The sequence below is a fragment of the Paramormyrops kingsleyae genome, chromosome 5 (genome assembly GCF_048594095.1).
Source record: "Paramormyrops kingsleyae isolate MSU_618 chromosome 5, PKINGS_0.4, whole genome shotgun sequence".
Lineage (NCBI taxonomy): Eukaryota > Metazoa > Chordata > Actinopteri > Osteoglossiformes > Mormyridae > Paramormyrops > Paramormyrops kingsleyae.
The window spans coordinates 22274976-22294134 of record NC_132801.1 but is presented as its reverse complement, the minus strand read 5'-3'; the positions used below and the strand labels follow the sequence as shown (position 1 = coordinate 22294134).

At 51.3% G+C, this 19159-nt stretch overlaps 1 protein-coding gene across 6 annotated transcripts in view; it reads right to left on the bottom strand.

Annotated features, from left to right (window-relative positions):
- The window catches only part of LOC111856782 (protein TANC2-like), a 171436-nt gene extending 152481 nt beyond the window's left edge, over positions 1-18955 (bottom strand). For 4 of the 6 annotated variants that reach the window (XM_072712407.1, XM_072712410.1, XM_072712411.1 and 1 more), the window contains exon 1: positions 4522-5115. The gene's annotated coding sequence lies outside the window, so the exon portion shown is untranslated. Of the gene's footprint in view, positions 1-4521; positions 5116-18515 lie in introns of those variants that run through there. The other 2 variants (XM_072712408.1, XM_072712409.1) reach the window with 2 other exon arrangements.
- Positions 18956-19159: the final 204 nt, after the last annotated feature.

The window sequence follows — 19159 nt, the reverse complement described above, 5'->3', positions numbered from 1 at the left end:
AGCCACGATGGGGCTTCTGATTGGGTCTGAAGCCTCGGGACACGCCAGGTTTGGGCCACATTCTCACCCCGTCACTTGAAATCGCTTGCATACTTTGAATGTGTTTCCATCAAGGCCCCGTTCCTACTACAGTGCCAGCCATTCCTCAGCATCTCCTACCAACAGCACACACTTTGCAGCACGCGCTGGAATTTGAATTTGAGGATAGAGAAATTTAAATGGCAAATCGCTTTAACAATTCCCATTGTTCTTAACCACCTGCTCGAATACATATCTTTAATAATTCATTTAAAGAAATTCAAACCCTTGCCTGGTTTCCCAGGTGCACAGCAGTTTTTTTGAAGAGTAACACGGCAAAGAAACGGCGTCATTGCCACGATCATCAGAAGTCGCTCAGGAGCTCGGATGTGCTCCTGCCCTGATAATCCCCACAAAACACATGGTGCACAATACAGGAGGCCCCCCAGACAAGAAAGAGGACACCAGCGCATCCTTCTTTACATTTTTTTTCTTTTAAGAACAGCTGCCTGATTTCAGCGATAACATCTCACAGCTGAAAGGAGATAACTGAAAGCAGCAGGCTGGAAAAGAGGAAAACAGCTGTAAGGAGCGGCCATCTTTGTTAGGAGCGTGACGGAGACAGAGCCAGAGCGCATGGCAGTGATGCTGCACGCTGCAAACCCGCAGCAGCGAAGGAGGCATGCGGCGTAAAGGGGGACTGGGGTGCAGCCGTGTCTTGGGACTGTTTCAGAAATCCAGAAATTCTGAAATCCTACCTGGAAAATGAACTTTAAATCATCTTAAAGTGTGCTGGGAAAATGAACAACTGGGGGGGGGGGGTGCTCAGAGATGCACAGACACCATCAGCATGTCTGAATGCACCCCCTCCATGCGGTTTACAGAAGTGGGGCCAGGTGTGTGGGGTCAGGTGACCCGCATGGGAAAACTCCTTCACGCTCCATCAATAAATGACATGCAGGGGATGGCAAATCCCCCCCCTTCTTATCATGAGTCAAACACGTCCGTTGCGATCTGTAAACACTGCATTAATGCTCCGGGGCCAGAGCTGTTTAGACAGGCTGCAGCGAACCCAAGGCACAACAATAATGCAAAATCAGACTGCAAAAGAAATCGACAGAGCCATTCCTGTAAAAAGACAACTAAAGGCGGTGTGTGTGTGTGTGTGTGTGTGTGTGTGTGTGTGTGTGTGTGTGTGACATGACATTCTCTCCCTACCTACATTATTACTAATGCAGAGGGAATTTGAGAGATCCAGAAGCCAGGAAGCAGCAATAAGCCAAACAAGTCAGGGACAATGAGATTAAGGTCTTCCCCAGGAGGGTGGGCGTGCAGCCCTGTTTAAAATTAGCCTCTCCCAAATTCCCTCTCATTATATCAATTACACAGCGGGGCAGGCCGGGGGAAAAATTGGAATTTCACAGGCAGCCCCTGGGAACAGCAGCCAGGCGCGCGTGCAGCCCCAGGTCAGAGGTCAAGGGCTCTGGAGGTGGCAACACGTCTCTCAGAGCCCAGCGGGGGTACAGCAGCCCGACCCGGGAGGAGATCCATCTGAAAATCAGTCTGCAGGGAGACATCCGACATTCAGGCAGGATAATGGTCGACAAGGTGGCGTCTCCGTTCCTGCTGGAGCACACAGCTGTAGTGACACCACCCGACTGTCTGAGAAACATGTCTGGAAAAATGCAAAAAAAAAAAAAAAAAAAAAAGTGCCAGAGCAGTGCTTAGTAACACAAAGACGATAAACCTTGTGACTAAGGCGCAGTGAAGGCTGCTTCTGTGCTCTGTAATCTACATGTATTATTTCAGAACACCCTGTACATCTGTTCTGGGGGATCCACACGTTTATTCCGTGCCCGGCTAAAAAAAAAACAAAAAACGTCCACTTGGGATAAAAATGAACCTTCCCGTTAAATTCATTCACTGAACTGGAAACTCAGAGGTCAAGGAAAATCCCATTAAAGCTACCTGTAATTTTTAAAAATGACAGGCCCACCCAAAAGAGCAGCCATTTTCTGGCCTAATAAGCATAATCCAATAATGCATTGTCTGAACACAGCTTTAACACACACTTACGTGCATTAACCTATGTCTGTTTATGTTGAACAAAATCCAGTTTCATTCAAAGGAGAAAAAAATACTGAAAAACAACAATTATTTGGAGGTTATGCATTTTCCCAAAACGCTTATCCACTACAGGGTCTGGGTCAGTATGGTGTCCATGGCAGTCAGCACCACGTACCATGTAGGGGACACCCAGGCCAGGATGCAAACATGTCCAACAGAACTGGGGGGGCAAGTACCACCCATGAGCCACCATGGCACCTTTGTACTTCCTCTTTTGAAGCCATAAACCAACAAAGCTAAGAGGAAGTACGGCAAAACGTACTGTTTCACGCTACATTAACGGAGGTCAAGCCAACTCCCCATGAGGCTGGGGGGGGGCAGACAGGAGCGCGTGTTTTGTCCGGCTCCTCAGAGAGCCCCAAACTCCTTTATCACCACCCTGGCACAGAGCCAAGGCCAGGACGCGTGACAGGGAGGGAGACCGTGTTCCACCCGCAGCGATTTACAAACAATCACTGCAACCCCCACCGGGACAAACATGAAAAACTGACCGGGCTTTTCGGGAACGCAAAGTGAAGGGCGGCGCAGGAATCATGAGCGTCGCAACATGGACGCGCTGCAGGATCTTGGGTTCCTAACTCGGGCCCGAATCACTCGAGAAGCTCCAGCACGAGCTGGAACGGAGACTCCTTATTGGCTGGGCTGGCCAATCACAGCAGGCGGCAGGAGAGGGGCACGGAGCTGGGACGCCACCCACATGCCTTGACTCTCCACACCTGTTCTGACTCATAGATTCCAAAAAAGCCAACAAAATGAGTCCCAGTCACTGACACTCAGGTAAAAATGGATGCGAGGAAGATGTAAAGATGACCCAGCATGTATCCCCACCGCCTTGCACCCTTCAGGCAAACACCCCCTTCGCCATGGAAGAGCTATGCGAAAAATCTGCCCGTTCAGGGTACAGAGCCCCACACGCGGCATCACACCAGAGCAGGAAATGCAAGGCCACTTCTGCTTCAGCCAACAACTCAAAAGCCCCCCCTCGTTTTCCGGAACAGATAATGTGGGGGGGGGGGGGGGGGGACTGAGCGGCTGTACGAAGCTGTACATGTCGGACCTGCAACGAATAGGTTTTGATAAAACTGCATGAGGACGAGATGCACCAAGAACATCTGCTGCTGTCAGACTGCGGCTCAGCACGAATCCAGCTGGAGAATCATTTAACACGGAGATTAATGTCCACACCGGACACCAGGCTACAAAGTGGGCACCCGAAATAAACAGCGCCCCCCATGTGGCTGGATACCTACACACTGCATGCTATCCCTGGATCTGCATGAGGGAGGGGGAGTTCCCACACTCTCCGTGACCAGGACCAAGAAATCTCGATCTCACTGGGACAGATGATGGAGGTCATTTGGGACAAATGATGAAGGTGATTTCCCTGGGAGTCAGTGAGAGACACCGGGGATGGCTTGGGGGGTGGGGGGCCGGGGGGGTCCACTGGATTTCAATTAGGAGCTCATTAGGTATGCATGAAGGACTGACCCTCCCATGGCCTCTCCTGGGGTGTGGTCAAGTGACCCTGACCTTGAAAGAGTGCTCCCCCACCAAACAGCCCTGAAAACAAATCTCACTGCTTCCCTCTCACTGAAAGGGGGGGGGGCTGCTCTCTTCCTGTCTCATTGTTCTGATTGCCCTGAAGCTAAACTGGAAGATTAGGGCCCGCGAAGCCTGACAATAAAGGGGACGGGGCCTGGACCGGTCAGCATCCAACACTAAAGACAGCCGGAGCCATCCATTCCCTCACCAGCATTAAAAATCACAAGGATTATGCAGTTGCTGACGCAAAATGTTATTATTAAACTCGCAAGCCAGGCTCAACTTTCACGTTACTTAAAAACTATAAAAACTAAAGGGGAGTTTTCGGTAAACATTATGACCCTCTGCTGTCCCACAGCACAACATCTGTATCGATATTAGGCAGATGTAAACACACACAGATACATTACAGTATGTACGGTATACACAGCCATATAGCCCATACACAGCCATATAGCCCATACACAGCCATACAGCCCATACACAGCCATATAGCCCATACACAGCCATATAGCCCATACACAGCCATATAGCCCACACACAGCCATATAGCCCATACACAGCCATATAGCCCATACACAGCCATACCGCCCATACACAGCCATACAGCCCATACACAGCCATACAGCCCATACACAGCCATATAGCCCATACACAGCCATATAGCCCATACACAGCCATATAGCCCATACACAGCCATATAGCCCATACACAGCCATACAGCAGTAGCACAATGAAGCCTTTCTGCAGCCCGACTCTCATGCTAGTGTTAGGAGGCTGGCCCTGCTCCATGTACCCATTTCAGGCAGCCTGTGGGACAGACACTTCACTTACCAAGAGTAAACATTCAGTTCTGCGGAATCTGACTCCTTTAACATTCTCTTATATAAGATGCTCTTGTACTTTATGTTCCATGAAAAACTGTTACGGCACCTATTTTATAACACGCTGTCATCCCAGGGAGGTAAACAAGGTGCCGAGATGCAGGCCGCAAACAGAAAACTTTTCTGTATTACTTAACACTACAGGTCCCATCTGACAAGCCAAAAAGACAAAAACGCAAAAATAAAATTAAAATTAAAAAACGTGGTAACCGCCTTTTATTCTTCCTTTACACTTTGACAGTGTAAAGCGCAGCAATGCAGGTTCAGCAGCCTCACACCTTCAGGGCTGAGGGTTCGATTAATGCTCCAGGCTCTGTGTCAAGTTTTTATATGCGATCCTTGTATTCATACAGGATTCCTCATGCAGTCAAAAAAAAAAAAACCTTCACGATTTAGATGACATGGTACCTCTAAATCGCCTGTAGCGTGTGATTCCGTGTCTGTATGCACGTGTGGCTTCCCGTCCAGGGTGCCTCCTGCCTTGCGTTTCCTGATGACAGGATTCCCGTCACCCTGCCGATGACGGACGGATCAAATGTGCACATCCTCAGAGGAAGCATTTCCACACAGCTCGAAAATAAAGCATTTAACCAATCAGGGGCTGCCACATCAGAATGGCATGTTCGAACATGATCTGTGGCCCGGGAGTGAGCTGAAAGCTGGAAGTCTCAGGTCGGGCCAAGGATGACAACAGCATGTCCCGGTACACCATGAAAAGATCTCATTACAACAAATATAGACTAAAGCATGCAGAATCGCAATGGATAAATGCGGAAGTGGGAAACAGGTCCCTCCCACTCCCCAAGTCCGGCATCCATCTCTGCTTTCGGGTGATATTTTTTTTAAAAAAAACACACCGTCGTGGGGGTTAAGTGTGAACGAGGATGAAACCCAGGAGTCAGGAGTGAGGCCCGGCGTGCCCCCATCACTCGGACACACCAGACAGAGGCGACCCAATCAGAGTGGGCCGGCGGCTGCGTCACTCCCCCATGGGTGTGGACAAAGAGGAGAGGGCAAAACAGCAAACAGAAACTGCTCCTGCTCTTCCTCGCATAAACATTTAATCACAAAGACATTTCCCTCTGCCTTTCATCCCATCTTCATTTCATTTGAACCCCATTCATTTAATCCTAATAACCATCTTGTGTTCCCCAAGCAGAACTAGGACAGAGATTCAAATTGCACTGAAGGTCTGTGGTATTTCTGCGACATCCTTCTCAGATCCCACACGTTCGGAACGCCACTGGGATCCGCCGGACTCCGGGCCAAGCATAGGGATGGGCGTGTGTCTGAGAGCCGACGCCCCCTGGTGTCCCTCTAGTCCAGGGAACGGCATCCGAAAACAGAGCTCTTAAGAAGCACGTGGCTTTGGGAGTGTCCGCGACCTTAGCGCTTTAGTCAGGGTCAGGAATGTGGAGAAGCTGGGGTCGGCATGACCCCCCACCCCCCCTCAGCCGGGATTCTGCTGAGGCCCACCTGCCTGCTGCAGTCAAACCCGGGGCGAGGTCACCGTTGACACCTCTTCCCCCGCACCCATCCCTGGTCAGCAAAGACCTCCAAACAAAAACAAAACCTCAGAAACAGACGTATAATGTGACAGAGGAGAAGCCATTGTTCTCCCCCGGATCTGCATCACTAGAATTGCAAATCATGGGTGGTGGGGGGGTGGGGGGGGGGGTTAATTACCCCAGACGATTGTTAAATGCATGCTAATGTCAGCACGAGATGCTCACTGCCGAAGCTCGAGCTCCTCTCCCAGCCCCACCCCCCTCCCCTTCGCCCCCCCCTCCCCACCACTGATGTGGGAGTCAGATCTGGGAGGCCGATCGCCATCCACTGAACAAAAGCTCTTTCACAAAGCCTTGGAGCCGTTACATCTGTTTATCCTTATTCCAGAAAATATCGGGCGGGGGGGGGGGGGGGGGGTGAAACATATCACAGAGCAGTCAAAAACACTGAGGACGGGTGTGTGGGGGGGCAGCCACAGGAGCTGCCATGGATGAGGACAGTGGATGAGGACAGTGGATGAGGACAGGAGGCTCTGCCAGTATCTGAAGGCCGGTAAATAAGGGGCACATTCATCGGCGGAGCTGCAGCACTCAGTGCCGCTTTCTCTCTCTCCTGCAGTGTGACCACCGCAAACCACAGCATCCAAGGTTACGGTACCGGGAGGCCTGGGAAGATGGGTCCTTTCATTTCTCCACATCTCTGTCAACGAAATCTACCTCCTTGAGAAGACGAGGATGGGTAGGCACAGAGAGCGACCCCGAGTAAAAGGGGAAAAAGACAGCCGTCCCAGCATGCCTCTGCAAGGCACGGACCCCCGCAACACGCTCCAAAGGGGGCCGGAGGAGCAGGCGGCGAAAGCATCAGCAGGTGGGCCGCCAGCCGGCTCCACAGAGGGAACCGAGCACTTTCACACACCCCAGAGACTCGGATGAGAGCCAGCGCTGGCATTGGGCCCATGTCCTCATGCCCCTCCATGTCTCCTTAACCCGCAATGGTAGCAACCCGTCTGATCAGTGGAAAGGAAGGCTGGTCGGGATGACATCACAGCATGAGTTCACCGTGGATTACAGTACAAAATATTACCTTCATGGCATAATAAAGACAGCCCAGCTTCAGGGGCGATTAACATACAGACAGGAGGCTGACTGGTCAGCTTCTGGGGCAATTAACATACAGACAGGAGGCCGACTGCCCAGCTTCAGGGGCGATTAACATACAGACAGGAGGCTGACTGGTCAGCTTCAGGGGCAATTAACATACAGACAGGAGGCTGACTGGTCAGCTTCAGGGGCAATTAACATACAGACAGGAGGCCGACTGCCCAGCTTCAGGGGCGATTAACATACAGACAGGAGGCCGACTGGTCAGCTTCAGGGGCAATTAACATACAGACAGGAGGCCGACTGCCCAGCTTCAGGGGCAATTAACATACAGACAGGAGGCCTACTGCCCAGCTTCAGGGGCGATTAACATACAGACAGGAGGACTACTGCCCAGCTTCAGGGGCAATTAACACACAAACAGGAGGCCAAATGCCCAGCTTTAGGGGCAATTAACATACAGACAGGAGGCCTACTGCCCAGCTTCAGGGTGATTAACACACAGACAGGAGGACTACTGCCCAGCTTCAGGGGCAATTAACACACAAACAGGAGGCCTACTGCCCAGCTTCAGGGGCAATTAACAAACAGATAGGAGGCCGACTGCCCAGCTTCAAGGTGATTAATACACAGACAGGAGGCCGACTGCCCAGCTTCAGGGGCAATTAACATACAGACAGGAGGCTGACTGCCCAGCTTCAGGGGCAATTAACATACAAACAGGAGGCCGACTGCCCAGCTTCAGGGGCAATTAACATACAAACAGGAGGCCGACTGCCCAGCTTCAGGGCAATTAACATACAGCTACATGTTTCATTAAGATGAGCGAGATATGTGGCTTTTTAATTGTACGTTTGTTCGAGCCTAGCAGGATATCGACATCTGTGGCCCTTGAGCGAGCTCTTTAACCCCCAGCTCCATGGGCGCCGCTGCAGGTGGCTGCCCTTCACAGCCAAGTTTGCCCTCATCTACATATGTGTCTGTGTGTCATGAAGAGCAGGATGGGGTAGGCGAAAAGAGAATTTACCCACAGGAAAATCATTATTACTACTTTTGGCAAAGAAATACTTAGAATTCCCCTGTCCAGATACCAATAACAAGTTAAGCAGGTAGGCTGCTCATAAACACGACAACAACTTCTCAAGCTTTCCTTCGACCTGCCGTCTGGTCAGAATGTCCCTCCAATTTAAGACCCTTGGAGAGGGGAGTACCTGAGAAACTGGATCATGGCTCAGAGCTTCCCGTCATTCATCCTAATACTAGATATACTTCTGACAAATGAAAAGGGAGAAGCGAAACATGTTTGAGAAGAGCGCAGGTGCCTTTATCCTGAAGCGGGAGGCAGCCATGCCAAAACATCAGCGTGAAAAGCAGTACAAAAACACCACAATCTCTACGCCATTTCCCTTTTAGCAGGTAGGATCTAAAAGGTACAGAACAAGATAGGAAAACAGGAAACAAACACAGCCATTTGTGCAAGAGACTCTGGCTGACAGAGGCGGCCAATTCTGAGAGAGGATTTGAAATTTGTACAGTGAAGTACTTAAACTGCGCAGCCCTTCCCCCCCACCATTGCTGCCAGAATGCTGCTGTCCCTCAGTCTCATGCAGGTTGGGGCAGGCTGCTCCTATACCGTGCACAGACGCATCCCCGTCACGGTCCCCTCCTCCCCACCCTGCCAGCACCGGGTGACACGCCGGCACCACCAACGAACAGTGTAGGATCAGACTTGCCTACAGAGCCTCAAGAAAAGCAGGAAGTGGCCATCGTCAGTCGATGGGAGCCAATACACTCGGCTGGATATCTCACCCTCCAGACCCCAATGTGCAGGACTCTTTCCCCCTCTGGTACCCCGTGAGCGGGTCTCTCTCCCCCTCTACGGCCCCCGTGTGTGGGTCTCTCCACCCCTCTACGGCCCCGTGTGCGGGTCTCTCTCTCTACCTCTCTGGGTCCCCGTGTGCGGGTCTCTCTCTCTACCTCTCTGGGTCCCCGTGTGCGGGTCTCTCTCTCTCCCTCCCTGGGTCCCCGTGAGCGGGTCTCTCTCCCTCCCTCCCTGGGTCCCCGTGTGCGGGTCTCTCTCCCTCCCTCCCTGGGTCCCCGTGTGCGGGTCTCTCTCCCTCCCTCCCTGGGTCCCCGTGTGCGGGTCTCTCTCCCTCCCTCCCTGGGTCCCCGTGTGCGGGTCTCTCTCCCTCCCTCCCTGGGTCCCCGTGTGCGGGTCTCTCTCTCTCCCTCCCTGGGTCCCCGTGTGCGGGTCTCTCTCCCCTTCTGGGGCTCCATGTGCGGGTTTCTCTCTTGTTCCATGTGTGTCCACAGAAACACCCAGATTACACTGCTCTCCCAGAGGTTCTCTCTTGTGTGAAGACCCCCCACCCTCCCCAAAAACAAATCTGATGCTTCATCTTATTGCTCATGACCAACACACTTCATTCCAGGCCACATAGTATGCAGCTATTTGCCACCTCCCCATCTGATGTCATTGGGTAAAAATACACAGACACAGGCCCAAAGTGATGGCAAAAACCTATAAAATGTCATGCAAATATATGCCTGGAGATTCCGGAACCTGCACAGCACGACTGTGCCGTGTGAAAACGGGCGGTTGCCAGGGCTGGAAGGGCAGATACAGTCCCCAGTGACGTTCCCCGCAGGAAGAGCCTAAGCAGACACGGTTATCTGCTGAGAAAGCACAGATGTTAGGTGACTGGTAAGAAAGACTCTTAAAACAAAGGTAAATAACTCCCTGACTATATCATGAATGTTTCATTTTTCCCTCTCAGAGAACAAATTGCAGACTAACAGGTATGTGTATAGAAGCACATAAAACAGCAAGTACCTCCAAGCATACCAGGTCCCCCCCTGACCAACACGTGATTTATTCAGTGAAATAACATCAAGTGACATTTCTGAACTCCTTGTCAGCTGGGGGAGGGGGGGGTTAATTGTCAGACAGACCAGCTAGAAAAAAATCAGCTTGGACCACTGGGAGGAATTAAGGCTTAAACTGGGAGCCCTTGGAGGACATCTGGTCAGTGTCACCCCGGTGACAAAGAGTACATGCACGCACGCGCACACACACACACACGCACGCACGCACACACACACACACACGCGCACACACGCACGCACGCGCGCGCACACACGCACGCACGCACACACACGCACGCACGCACACACACACACACGCACGCACGCACACACACACGCACGCACGCACGCACACACACACACACGCACACGCACAGGAGGTTACAAGACTGTCACCTCGAAGACCACAAAGGGAAGCAAATTATTTAAACGTCATCCTGCACATATCTAATCCTTGAAGCCTGTTGCAAGTGACCCCCCCCCCCCAGTTGGTGATCCAACAGAGCATGTAGCCATATTGAAGATTAGGGCGTGACAGTTCACCCCATAAGCAGCCAGAGATCTTTAACGATAAAAATTAGCAGGAAGCCAAAACGACTGATACAGCTCTGCCGATGACAGGTGGTCCTTGTCAGACCAGCGTCACAGCGACAACATAGCTAACATTGCCAGGAGGAAAAGACCCAAAATGAAGCGGATTACCTAGATATAGTGCATTGCTAAGCTAACAAAACTGAATTAAAAGAGAGCTGAGCGTGACAGCGAGCACGGGAGCTGGAAATCGGTGAGGAAAACGATGGATGATTCCGATCCACTGCCTGGCACCAGAAACTCTCGAGATGAGTTCAATATGACGACACTGGAGCGGAATTCCTGGGGAAAATGCCAACGTTGTGCTTAAAATTCATGTAGAAATCATGAAAAGTTTGGGAGAATATAGGCTGTAAGGGTGGAGCTTAGGGGGTCCACACCGGGCCAGGTCGGGCAAGCAGGAAAGCAGATCAGCCCAGGCCTCTCCATCTAGCCTTCCATGCATCCAACCATCATCCACAGCTACTTATTCAGTACCTGCAGCCTATCCCTGGAAGCACTGAGTACAAGGCAGTCGACATCCTGGACAGGATGCCAATCTCCCCATCCACCCTGAACAGGAAAGGTCACGTCCTCCACGTTCACTGCTCCGTTTCCGCCTCGCTCTCCAAGAACCAGGGGAGCGCTCAAAACAGAATACCGGAGCAGCTTTTTCTCAGAATCAGCCATCGAGCAGGAGGGCTGGCCATCTTTCCGAAGGCGCTGATCATTTTCACAGCCCTGCGAGATGTGAAGCTACGGTGTACAGTCGGAAAAGTTCCGTTTACGCGTTTGGGAAAATCCTTCTTTGAATACCACGAAAACCTGCACCGTGCCAAGGATGCCCCGCCCAGGCAGCCCTTTGCTGATAAGCACACCCTCCTCGGCTCTCCTGGGTCACCACTCGTGTCCAGACGGCAATGGGAAGATCCCTTCCTGCCACCCCTCAGGAGCACCAATCAGAGAACGGCATTATTTTTGCAGAGAAAACTCGTGCTTTTTCGGGACAGATGAGATTCAGCAGAGGTCACCTACAGCTCTGAAGCAGCTGGATGTTAACGACGACACAGAGGACCAAATGGCCATTTTGTGGCCCGTTTGTTTTAAGCACCGGGGCGGGACAATGGCTCTGTATCACACTGATACTCCACACACTCACGCCCGCATCCACGCCTGGGCAAGTCACATGACGCGGGTGGGCCGCGCAGAATGCGAGAACTCACGCCACGGTCACACCCAGACCATAATGATCCCACTGTTCTGCCTCGCTGCATGCCTCACCCTCGGGTACTGCAGCAAGCACACTGCAGCGGGCAGTCAGGCATTGAGGCCTAAATGCCGGCGAACTCTTCAGCTAATGGAATAAAGCTGTAAAATGCTCAATATATGGTGTATGTCTAGAAAACAGAACAGAATGTATTATATGTCGGGTTAAAACATAAACCCAGAGAGTTCTATACTGCAGAAAGCAGGACTTGGAAAATGGCGGATAGAGACGAACAGGAAAGGATGTGTGTAGCATAGCACTACAGGAATTACTACCTCAGGGAGAGGGTCAGGAGGGAAGGACCTTCACGAGCTATCAGCGCTTGTGTTACTTCATTTATTTCTCCATTTTGCTGCTACTTTTCTTTTAAAACCAGGCTGTTATTGCAGCCGATAGCCTGAAATTGTCTGCTTCTGAATGCCTATCCAAAAGACCCAGCACCTCACCTCCACCAAAACCCACTTAAGCGAATAAACAAGCAGAGTCCATCCAGCGGGATTTTCTAAAAGCCGTTTCTGTGCAAATCTGTCTCTTTTACAAGCTTGACAAACTCGTCCCAAGAATAAAACGCGCTGCACTTATTGATCACTGCTACCTCGTTGTTTCGAGTCCCTCCCAGTCTGTCTGGACAGATACATTTTCTAAATATATTCAATTTGCTAACGCACCAATTGAAGACCACAGATCCAGAGTGGGAGCCCTGGGATGGGTATAACAAGCAGTCAGTCTCGCTCTTTTAACTCTCCTACCTGTACAGCCTACTGAGGTCACGTTAGTGCTGCTGAACGACGATGCGTGACGGCACACCTAGGTAATCCTCTGTCAGGAGCGTCAAGCAGACGTCCGCTAGGAGGAAGAATGAAGTCACTTTTGGCCAGGAGCCACAGGACAAGTGAAAACAGCGACTTTCCCAAAGAGCTCCGGCGATTACGGGCAGCTCCTGCCCACAGAGGATAGGCGGTGAGCCCGGCAGGTCTGAGGAGCCAGCCTTAGAACCGGATCATCTCAGACAAACGCGGTTAGCGACGGTGTCCCAGCCAACCGCGGCACACACTGGCTACGTCACCAGAGCGCTGCCCTGGGGGCCAAATGCAGAGGGGGGGGGGTCACAATGTGAGCGTCACAGGAGATAAGGCGGGCCCAAATCGTGATCTAGTACAGGGACACCAATGCTTCACACCTGGGGGCTCAGCATGATCCGCCCAGCACCGCTTGATAAGGGCCAGAGGGTGCGCTGTGACCCGCCCCCTCCCGGCATACACACCAATCAGAAACGAGATACTGGGACCATAAAAAAAGCTGGTCTGCCTTGAACCGGCACCGGTGCTCATAACGAACCCAGAACCAGCGGCAAAGGGTTCTGAGGCTGAGTGGCCTCCACGTACTACTGGTGACAGCACTGCATGATAAGCCGAGGACAGGAAACACGTCACCAGCACGTGGGTTGGAGGGGGGGGGGGATCTCCAAGTAGGGGGAGGGGGGGGGGAAAGTAAACAGATGGTCACTTCTGTCTCAGACAGAAAAAATGCAAGCACACCAGATTTGAGAGATAAGTGCTTTTTATCCATGGGGGTAATATTTAAAGTCCAGTATGGCAAGCCGCTGAAAGCGGGTAATATGGCGGAGGGGAGATCCGGTCATTTAAGGAAGCCTGGCGGGGGAGGGCTGCTAAGCTGCCCGGGGCGGGGTGGGGGGGTTAGTGGCTCCCCCGGCATACGGTTATGGCCCACATGTCTGCGGATAACATGCCACGCTCAGCTCAACTTGCATATGACAAAGGTGACCTGATGCTAAACTACTGTCAGGAGAGGGGTGGGGGTGAGGGGTGGGGGGATAATCCCTCTCTCCTTCTAACGAAGGAGTAGGACATGCAGGACAAACGCGAGGGGCAACTCCTGTCCATGGAAGTGCTGTGCCCTCCACAAGGCAACACAGGTAAACCGCAAACCTCCAAAAGGAGAAAACACCTCCCAGTGTGGGGGTGGTGAGCGGGCAGGGGGGTGATTACTCACATATTACTATAACCAAGTCAGCCGGGTACATGTGGGAAGCCGTCGGCTGACTTCTCTCATCACAGCCCCCAAGAATTCCTCCCTACCCATAATCCCCTGCAGCTGCAGGAAAAAAAAACAACAAAAACCTATTAATTACAGGGCGCTTCGCAGGAAAGGCACTGTTAAAAAAGCAGGTTGCAGCCGAAGCCTCACATGGAGACCAAATGTAGCAAATAAGAAACACATTCCAACAGGCTCATTAATACAAGCCCACTTTCATGCTGTTGAGCGCGGCCACATCCAATCAGCACGGCCGCCCTCCCTGTGGCCCGCAGCGTCGACGCTAAAGCGCGTGAATCGCGTCCTTCTAGCCTTTATATGAGCACTTTAATGAGAGACTACTGGCAGCTATCGCTGGCGGCACTGCAACACACAAGCTAATGTAGCATTTTCATGCTCCTTAGTGTAAAATGTTACAAAAATGACCAAGAAAGTTACAGGCAGGATCCAGGTCGTACCGGAGGAGAGAGAAAGTCACATGGGCCCCTGTGCCTGGATCGCCAGACACGCAAAAAGCCCAGGGCTCACAGAGCGCCGAGCTGTGCCGTCACATTCCATATATAGACAGTCAGCGCACACGCAGCCAGGTGAAGGTGAGACGCGTCGACTTTCCAACGGGCAAAACCGGTTGGGGTGAACTTTATATCTCTACCAGCTAGCAATTCGGTGAGGAATATTACCTTAGAGCAAAACTGTAAGAAGACTCAAGTTTCAAAATTCCATATCCGACACGTCTGGAGAGGGCACAGCTCGAAGGCACGCAGCGTAAACATGTCTAGGAAGCCTGACAGCACTGATTCTGTTAGGGAGTCCCTCGGATGTCTTAAGACGACACGCAGACAGGGGTCAGTGCCCCCCCCCCCCCCCCCCCCCCGCGGAGCTGGCTGCCACGTAACACCACCTCCTCAGACACCGTCAAACAGGTGTGAACGAACATGTTACACGAGTCACGACGCACAGATCAGGTCCTACTATGCTCCGAGGATTCTTCACCACCCATCTCGGCCAGCCAGCCGTGACAAAAACTCTACACGGCCCCTGACCAGCCAACACAAGCGAACAGGCTGCTGTCAAGCAGGATTACTATGTGGATATATATCACCAACCTACTATAGTTATAACAGACAGTCTTCATCACCTTTGCTCCCATGGCTGGGAGTGGCGTCTGTAAACAGCTGTGGGCCACCTTTGGTCGGGCGTAGGTCGAGAAAAAAAAAATGAGCGTGGCTTTTGATAAATGGCTTCAGTCTTCTTCAGGAGCACAAGAGACCCTCCCAGAGCAATGCTGTCGAAAATAACGGTCCTCCAAGCCCATAACACGATAAGCATGAGAGCAAATTGTGGTTAGGATCCGGAAGCAATCATGGTTCATGGTTCATGGTCCTGAAGCTCTCTGCCCCTGCTTCCAGGAGTGGACTGTCAGAATTTGTAGTTGAGATGCACTGATTTGATTTGCCAATAAAAGAAAGGTTCACCATGAAAGAGTGTAAGATTCTGCAGTTTAATGTAACATTGGCAGTAATCGGCCCAGCCGATACAGCAGCATCACGGCAAGCTGTGTTCATTCTGAATAGGCAACGTGGACAGAGCTGATGATGGTTCAGGAGCAGTTCTCCCCCGATGAACAGGTTCCCTAAAAGGTTCCATCCCATAGTCCAAATGCATGCAGTTAGTCGAAGCGGCATCTCTATATTGCCCTTAGCATGTGTCCACGTGTGTGAACGTGTGATTGCTTATGGACGGGTATCATAAGCAGGGTGTCGCCGACCTCATGCCCGTGCTTCCCCAGACAGCTGCTGGCTCTCTGTGACCCTACACTGCACACGAAGCCATGAAAGATGGGAGGACATGGCTGATCTGGAGTTAAAGGCTTCTTCAATGACCACTGTAATGAGCCAGACTCGTGATTAACAACCACTGTGTTTATCTCTATGCCGATACCCTGTGAACACACACTACGCATTTCAATAAACCTGCTTTTATTATCTAAAGGCTGGTTCATACTCTTCCGCACGCGTACTAGCGAACGTGTCCGCTCAAACGTTTATGACGCGTTTGACATCGTTGTGCACCTCCGCTGACGGACGCCTGCCACACTCCAAATTTGTGTCCGTGCAGCTCTGGACACACTGAGCATGGCTGATTCGCTGGCGTCCACTTTAAACACCAACATGGATACTTCTGACTAGTGTTGGGGTAGTTTGCAAACCCTACAGACTATTTACATGCTAATACAATTGTTACATACATGTAAATGTGTGTGTACGTGTGTGCAAACTTGTCTCGATTGAAAATTTCACGCCAGCCAGCTGACCAAAGTGGGCAACCGTATGAGCTGGCTCTCTGAATGTGCAAAACATAAAGAAATGGACACAAACATCACTGCCATGGAATATCGGAATTAACCATTAAAACCGCCATTCAGTACTCAAAGCAAGTTATCTAGCTGTTCAAGGGCTGAGCGTTAGGAACCCTCACCTGCAGCATAGCTTACTAAGCCAGCCTTCCAGGCTTTTCTCTGCATACCCAGCCGTGATACCCTCAGGCCATGAAGAAGGTGACCTTCTGCCGTGGCTGTAGAGCATTCCCATCTCAGCAAACTGACCACACCGAATGGGCCCAACAGGAAGGCAATGTCAAGAGCCATGCAAGTCTGCACAATACCGACTCTGAGAGAGAAATCATGATAGGGTTACACACGCTGGTTACACACCTACTTGTAATACAATAACAGGGAAAGCCAGTCACGCAACAGAGACGGCGCCTCCCGGAGGACGGGGGGAGAGCAGGCGCAGGAGCCACGGGGGTCTTCAGAAAGCACGTGTGCTGAGGCAGCACGGCTGACTGACCCCCCCTCCCCTCCTCTCCCCTCCCACTGCAGCTATGCTGCAATAACCCTACCCTGTAATTGATGGGACACCACTGCACACAAACTACAGCCCAGGTATCACCGCTCAGCCTATTCGCACCGGCTGTCCGTCCAAACCCTATGAAAAAGACGTAAAACTGGAGAGCACAGCACTCATAAAAAAAGAAAAACACCAGAGGCATTGGCAAGAAGGCACTATATTTATATATGTATTGCCTTTGGACCCCCCCCGTAATAGTATGTCAGCTGCATTTTAACCACAAAATCGGTCGACATTTGGGAAACAGCAGACGTGCTGCCGCATCCACTGCAAGCTGCAGTCAGTAATACTAATTAGATCATAAATGTTACGGTCGGTGACAAGCCATGGATCAGGCGCTTTCTTCCCTAGAATATCCCCTCTAATACCCGTAACATACTGTTTACCTGGTTCCATTTTCTACGGCCCTTCCTACATATGCCTTAATGCGTCGATTACTCCCCAACAGTATTCACGACTTGTTCACAATTCACCGTGCATCGACTGTAATCCCCCAAACACCTTGCGTGCATTATTTCGACTTCAATCAATACGGCTTTCCAACATACTGTCGTAGTGAAATAATGCAGGAATAAATTGACTGACACCGCGTGTTGCGAAAGGCGTCAACTCCGGCATCATCCAGACAACGACCTTCAATGGCCGGAGCGATGGGCTGCCGAGGGCGCCACGCACCGGTCCCGGTGCCTCCTTGGGCACGGGAGGCGGTGAATTATGCAATGCACCGTATCATTTCCTTTTAAAGGGAAAATTACTGCACCCCTCACTTGATCCAGTCAGCGTACTACCCAAAGGGCGCCCCGTAAACATTTAGTGCATGGCATCCACATATACACGTCTTACTGTACTACAGAATTAGTAGGACGCAGCCTTTAAAATCACCCGAAACGCTTCACACGTTCCCGCAACTATTTAAATACCCGCTTAATAGGGCCGGACGCGAGTGCCCGTTTGTCATCAGGTAGCCGGTATTATAATGAATATTTAATCCGATTGTCTTTTATCGGCGCGGTTAGCCGTGCATTTGCCATATGGTTACCGTATGGTGGAAAGGGGGCACAGCACACCTCCTGTAATGTGATGTTTACAGGCTGTGATCACCATACCCACACTGTAACCTGAACTGAATGCCGTTAAGTTTATTCTTATTACAAATCATAGGCATCTTAAGCAACGTTACACACCGGATTGAAAAAGGCGCGTGAACTGATAGCCGTGATACTGAATAATTCGCAATACCTGCAGTCCGACATTTATTAGGGTTACATGGGTATTAGGACGGACATGCAATTCACCGTGATGGCCACCTGAAGCCCGACTACAGAATGAATAAAATCATAATGCAAACAATAATGTCAGTGCCGTGCTTGACGGTGACTTCATAGCGCACATTTGAAGAGCAATCTAATTAATCAAGCGATAGAAGAAAAAAAAATACACCATGTCCGTAAGGAAAAAAAAAACAATGTCAGTAAGAAATGCCTAGCTAGTCACAGAAATAATGTCTCTTAAAAGTAGGCCAACATGTTTCATGGGTTTCGTTGAGCAAGCGATGGAAATGAAGCCTGATAAGAGCCTTTGAGGTTTCGGAGGTGTTTATGGCATTTGTGTAAATAAAGGCTAGGAAACGCTAAGCTCTGTGTATCCACGTATTTTTGGTAAACCCTACCTCTTCCTTGCTTGTGCCCCGTTCAGCCAATGCAGGAGCGGTCTTCTACCGTATTCTGCGCGATCGATCTTGACTTTTCGCTTCTTCTCAGCTGTAATTATATCACAAGAGCGCCCAACTATCTCCCCTCTTTCCCCGTGTCTCTCTCTCCCTCCCTCTCTCTCTCTCCTCGTCCTCTATCAGCCCAGCCAGCGGTCTTTGTTTGCGGCGTGTGACAACATATGCGAGGTGGGTTTTTTTGTTAAACAGATGCCGCGCGTTGTAAGGTGAGCCGGGCCCCGTCTACAGCGCCATTCCCGTCCCCGGATTCCCGGACGTGCAGGACGGACAGTGTGCGCCGATTCATAACAAAAAGCAGGGTGCTCTGCCAGTGAGACGCCGTCCGCAGCCCGAGCACGCCTATCGCCACCTCCGCTACCCCCGCCAGCCAGCGGAGCTCGGCTCGTCGCTGCTCAATTATTCATGAGGGTGGGTGTATGCGCCGGTCGGCGCCGCGCACTGCGTGAAATTATTCAACAGGGGGCAGAGTCCGAGCGGCTTACGGTAATGCTGCGATTTTTAAGCAGACAGGATGAAGGGGGCATAAGGGTGGTGTACTGGCCTCACCTGTTACATGCTTCGGTCAGCCCCGTGATTCATTACCA